Here is a 5581-nt window from a genome sequence, read left to right on the forward strand (position 1 = left end):
AGAGGCCAGGCCACACCTGTCCTAGGAGACTATGGAAGATGGCACTGTTCTCTGTGCATTGGAATTTTTTTAAATATTTTATTTATTATATATGAGTACACTGTAGCTATCTTCAGACACACCAGAAGAGGGCATCAGATCCCATTACAGATGGTTGTGAGCCACCATGTGGTTGCTGGGATTTGAACTCAGGACCTCGGGAAGAGCAGTCAGTGCTCTTCACCACTGAGCCGCCTCTCCAGCCCTGGAATTTTTGAAACATGCTTGTGAGCAGTTCTTTGGTATCACTCCCGCTATTGGATAACTGTTAAGTGTGAGGTGAAGCAGACGGTGAATTTGGTGAGCTCCGTAGACCAGGATTGGGAAAGACGGGGTGTCAAGGACAATTGTCCCACAAGACCCATGTCCTCATCCTCACACACGCTCCAAAAAAATCCCCTGTTGTCGAGTTACATGCTGGTCTTGGAATATTTTAATTAACAAATTAATAAATAATAATAAAAATTGAATCAATTAATTATAATAACATAATTGGTAGAAATAATTTAATAGGAGGGTCAGTTAATATAGATACAATGTATGTGAGTGTGAGCACACCGTGGCACGTGGATACAGCTCAGAGGACAGATTCTGGGAGTTCATGTCTCTTTCTAGGTTATGGAGGACACCAGGCTGGCCAGACTGTGACTTTCAGTTCTGTCCTCCCTTTCCACACCCCCATCTCCCTGTAGGAGTGCTGTGAGCTTAGATACGTTCCTCTGCATCTGAATTTTTAAAACGTCTCTTCTGTGGTTCACACTTAGCACTATACATTCACCTCGTGGCCCAAGAGACATTAGGCAACTTAGTCAAGGTATTGCACCAAGGTATAAATCCAGGTCCTTTTGTTTGGACTCTACGTTGTATCTTTGTGCCTTGGCACCCTGTCCCCTCCTTCCCTTCCCTTATTTTTGTGGGACTTTGCATAGAATCTAGGGACAGGCTCATGCTTGGCAAGTTCTACCTTGCACCTCCACTTTTCTTATTTTTAGAGAATTGTTCCCGGCATTAGAAAAATCTCCATGCACTTCTCCCCTCCAACCAGCAGATGGCAGCAAAGGAGCGGCTTAGCGAAGCCGTGGGCGCCTGGCTCATGCTGGCCGCAAGCAACTGCGCTTAGCTCTTTCCCAGGGGAAAAAAACCCAGAAACACCTCAGGTAGAGTGCGGTTGCCGGTCCTGTTTTGACCTGAAGGCGAATGTGCCTGAAGAAATCCAGCCATCTCCAAAGTGGTCCTGTTTAAGGACAGAGCAAAGGCCCTGTATCCTCAGCAGAGAGGCAGACACCTACTCTTTATGACCCGCCTTCAAGAAAATCCTGGGGGCAGGCTCGGAGTGCCTTCGAGGTTGGTGTGGAATTTGTCTTGAGGGGCAGAGATGGGGGGTATCTGGTGGGCAGGCTGGAGTCTCTTGAGTAGCAGGCAGCTACTGAGAGGTCCTCTGTTTTGGCTGGGGGGGGGACAATTACACATCATTAAAGGGGTTTCTGTTTGTTTTCTGTTTTTTGTCTCATCTTTGTTCTGAATTTTGCACAGGTATCCCCCAGGCCCCAGAGTAACCCTCCCCCAACATCTACACAGGTATTTCCCAAAAGCCTACCTCCCTCCCCCTTTGGGTATGTCTTAGTGGAGAAAGTTTGGGGTCCCAGAACTCTGAAGAGTCTGACACAAGAGGATTGAGATTTGGTGGGGGGGAGGGAGGGGTCCACCTGGGTGGGATACAGGGTGGAGAGGCTGTCCCAAACAAGATACCCTCAAACAGAAAACGTGAATGTTCTGGGGGTGGGGAAAAGCAGAGGAAACCTGGCTACACCCTAACCTTGACACTGTGGCTAGCACTGAAACCACATTTCCTCACCCCCCCCCCAAGCTGAGACCCCAGGAATCTCCCCACAAGAAGGTCTCCCCTGCAGTTTCCTACACCCTCCACCCTGGCTACTCGTGAGAAGTAATTTTGTTTTATGAAAAGTAGTTGCTTTTTATTGCCTGGGATAGCCTAGAGAGGGTGACCCTCCCAACAGGAAATTAACAGAGAACCCATTGGGGGGAAGATAATGGTTGCTCTTAATCATTTGGCTGATAAGTTAATATAACTGATTATTCAACTAATTATACAGCACCACACACCTACTTCCTCAGCCTTCAATTCAAAAAAAAAAAAAGAAAAGAAAAGAAAGAAAGAAAAAAAGAAAGGAAAGAAAAAGAAAGCAAGCAAGCAGGTGTTCTGGATGGAAAGAGAGGGCCCTAAAGTTAAATTTAACCTAGGCAAGACCGGGACTGAAGGCACCATCTTATGTGTCTCCTTTCCAAATGTCCCCCCAACCTCATTTGTTACTGTCCCCTGAGCAGTGAGTGAGTGGGTCCTTGCAGAGAATCTGAAATTCTACTGTCCTTTCAGAAGGCTATGCACATCCGTAAAATACGTTTCGTGTAATTTCCCCGGGCTCCTCCAAGCCGTGAGCCCTATAGAATAGGCAGTGAGCTCGGTGCAGCAGGCCTTGGGGAGAGTGGGCTGGGCAGGGAAGAGGGGGTTGCTTTTCCTCTGTGGCAGCTCCTGAGTTGCTTGGATGGGGCACTTCCAAACCTGCTCTCCCCAAGGCTCTCTGCCAGGTTGGGAGGACCGACCGGGAGGCATCTAGAGCTACTGCCAGGGTGAAAGACGCCTCTTCCAGGCACAAAGAGATAAAAAAAAAAAAATCACCCAAGATGCTGAGATAAATGACAGTCCACAGAAGGAAGGTCTCCCCAAGTGTCAGTTTGATGTCCATAGTGTCCTTGATACTTCAGACTTTGAAGAGGCCAGAAAAATGCTGGTGTGGGAGAGGACAAATACAGGGTTGGCTCTTGGGGCCCTGGGGAGGACAAGCCACTGCTCTGGGGACCAGACAACTGGGCAATCCGAAACCAGAGCCCAGGTCATTAGCAGGAAACCAAAGTGCTGGGGATCGAATTTCTAAAAGTGCCAATACTGAGCTGCCTGGGATACTAGCACCGGTGTGGCTGGTGGCAGGGGGTGTGTGGAAAACTAGATGGGACCCTCAGTCAGTACCCTGTACCAAGGAACCAAGGATCCTTCCAGCCTCCCCCCCCCCCCTGTTTTTGTCTCCTATTGAGGGTAGACCAAAGCTGGGAGACCCATAATAAAGTCTTTAGTTTGGGTCCTCAGCACCTTATGCTGGAGGATTCAAACTATTCCCCGGGGGAAGCAATCTGTTTACAGGGCTAGCCAGACTGCTGCAGGCCCTGGACTTGGGAATGTGTGTGGCCTATGGTTGCCCAGAGGCTGGGCCTCTGTCCATGATCTCTGGCTTCTGGGTAGAACCCTGGCCTCCACTCCTTTCCCTTCCCTTGCAATTAGAGCCCTATAGATGTGAACAAGAAGACCCGAAAGACTGCATTTGCAGAGGCTTCTAGAAACGGAACAGGATGAACTAAGCAAAGTGTAAACACCCATCTTCCCAGAATCCCCACCTGCAGCGTCTGTGTCTGTCCAGCCTCAGGCCTTTGCTCCTGGCTTAGGAGAACAATTGTAGACACTGGGAATTCCAAGGGGATCTGGGGCTGGGAGCCCGGGATGCTCAGCTCTGCGTCTTCCCTGACCTGGCAGAAGAAGGAAGACAGATCCAGATCGTGAGCTCTGTGCCTGCTCGGATAACCACTCTAACCACTCAAGTGTTTGGTGGAGGACGAATTAATTCCTTCCACCTGGATTAATAGGACCTTGCCCCCAAAGTCTTCACCTGGATGGAAGTAAGGACTCCAAACCAAAGCCTTACTGTGACACTGCACCTCGGATTCACTCCAAAATTACAATCCTGACCTTCTGAAGGAGGAAAGCAGCCAATCCCACGCACACCCAGATTTCTCTGCATCCGGGACTGCAGGTCGTGACACCTGAGTTAGGAGTTAGGAATAAAGAACGCTTTGGTTGGTTTGTGTTCCCGTCCCATCCACCTCCCCGGGCTCAGGTTAACGATTTAAGCCGTCTGCGCCTTGTATCCGGGTGCTTTGTACCACGGGGCCTGAAAATCGAACGCCCTCTACAGGGTTAAGCGCGCGAGTGACCGAGGTCACTTCGTGGGTGCTTCCCCCCAAGTGCGGTCGGGGGGCCAGAGCGCGCGCACACGTGCCCCTTGCAACGCCATCAATTTCTATCGTGGTTATTCTGCGCGCTTTGAACGCCCACATCTGCAACATATATTTCTTGATTATACGCATCTTGATTATAAAACAACCGAGTGCGTTTTACATCCGGAACTGTCTTGCGAATGAAACTCCTAAATCCAAATTGGAAGGGACATCCCCAGATGGAGCAAACACGCACATGGCTTCCTAACACCTGTGGCCCCTAGTCTCAGAGTACCAGCACCCCACCGCTCCTTGTAGGTACCGACTTCTATGGCTTCATCTAGACGATATTAGGCCACTCCTGGGGTTGGGGGTGCCACAAATACTCCCCCATTGCTATTTTCTTGGCTGGCTGCCAAGAGGACAAATTTAGAAACCGGCGAGGCAGAAAGTGTGCTGACGGCAAGGTTACAAGCGTCTTGTAGAGCCTCAAGGAGCTTGTCTGTTGCCTTAGGGGAAAGGTCAGATATCTGGTTTTCCTCGAATGGAATTTTTTGAAAGGCCTCTACCTACTTTGAAACTTTTACCCACGTATAGGTGGGTCTTAGGATGGTTCAGGTTCAGAAACAGACTCTGTAAGACAACACATCGCTAGTTACTTCAGGACAAGCTAGACCAGGAGGCAGGGGGCTGACTGCAGGGTCACGACCCTTGCCTGTGCCCAAGCACGCCCTTCGGCCCCTGCAATTAGCGCCAGGAGGTCAGGAAGAACCCGGACGCCTCTATCCCCAGCTCTAAAGCCCAGAAAAGGTGACCTCAGCCCCTCCTGTCCAGTCTCAGAGGCCAGCGCAACCCTGAGCCGATCTTCCCTAAGAGCGGGCGCCAGAGGGTTCTGTCCAGTACCCGTATTCACCCCTTAGACCCATGGATCTCCAAGTCACTCCAGCCCTGCACGTCCCAGCACTGCGGGGATGGGGGTCACAAGCGGGCCTGGTGGTTTCAAGAACTCTGGCCTTCCTTTGCCCTTGCAGACGTTACCAGGAGAAAAATAATAAGAAGAAAAAAACAAACAAACAAACAAACAAACAAACAAAAAAACAAAACAGACTTGGAGGGAAGTTGGACTGAGTTGGGTCTATGTGGGCAGATTTCGGGGGGAGGGGTGTCTTTTTATCTCCTCCATTCAGGTTACCCCCTCCTGTATCTCCACATTTCCACACAGAGAGAATAAGGAACTGCAGTCCCTCCTTGACTTTCCAAAAACCCTTTGGAAATCTTATCAGAGGCCCACATAGGGATAGATGAAAGGCTTGGCTCGTCTTCTGATGGGGGTGGGAGTGGGGCGGGGTGGCTTCGGGGAGGGTATGTCAGGCTGGAGGTGGTGATGCGAGAAAGGGGCGCCGAGAAGACCCCACGTTCCAGAATCCCGAAGGCTCTGGGGTGCCAGCCAGCCACAGTTAGGCAGGGCGCATTCGTG

At 50.4% G+C, this 5581-nt stretch overlaps 1 long non-coding RNA gene across 1 annotated transcript; it reads left to right on the forward strand.

The window, feature by feature from the left end:
* The first annotated feature begins 1092 nt into the window (after positions 1-1092).
* Positions 1093-4263, forward strand: LOC148002342 (uncharacterized). Its single transcript, XR_015634343.1, has 3 exons — positions 1093-1383; positions 1573-1617; positions 3395-4263. It is a non-coding gene; the product is annotated as an uncharacterized LOC148002342 (long non-coding RNA).
* The last annotated feature ends 1318 nt before the right edge of the window (positions 4264-5581 follow it).

This window comes from Rattus norvegicus, chromosome 12 (genome assembly GCF_021556685.1).
Source record: "Rattus norvegicus strain SHRSP/BbbUtx chromosome 12, alternate assembly SHRSP_T2T, whole genome shotgun sequence".
NCBI classification, from domain to species: Eukaryota; Metazoa; Chordata; class Mammalia; order Rodentia; family Muridae; genus Rattus; species Rattus norvegicus.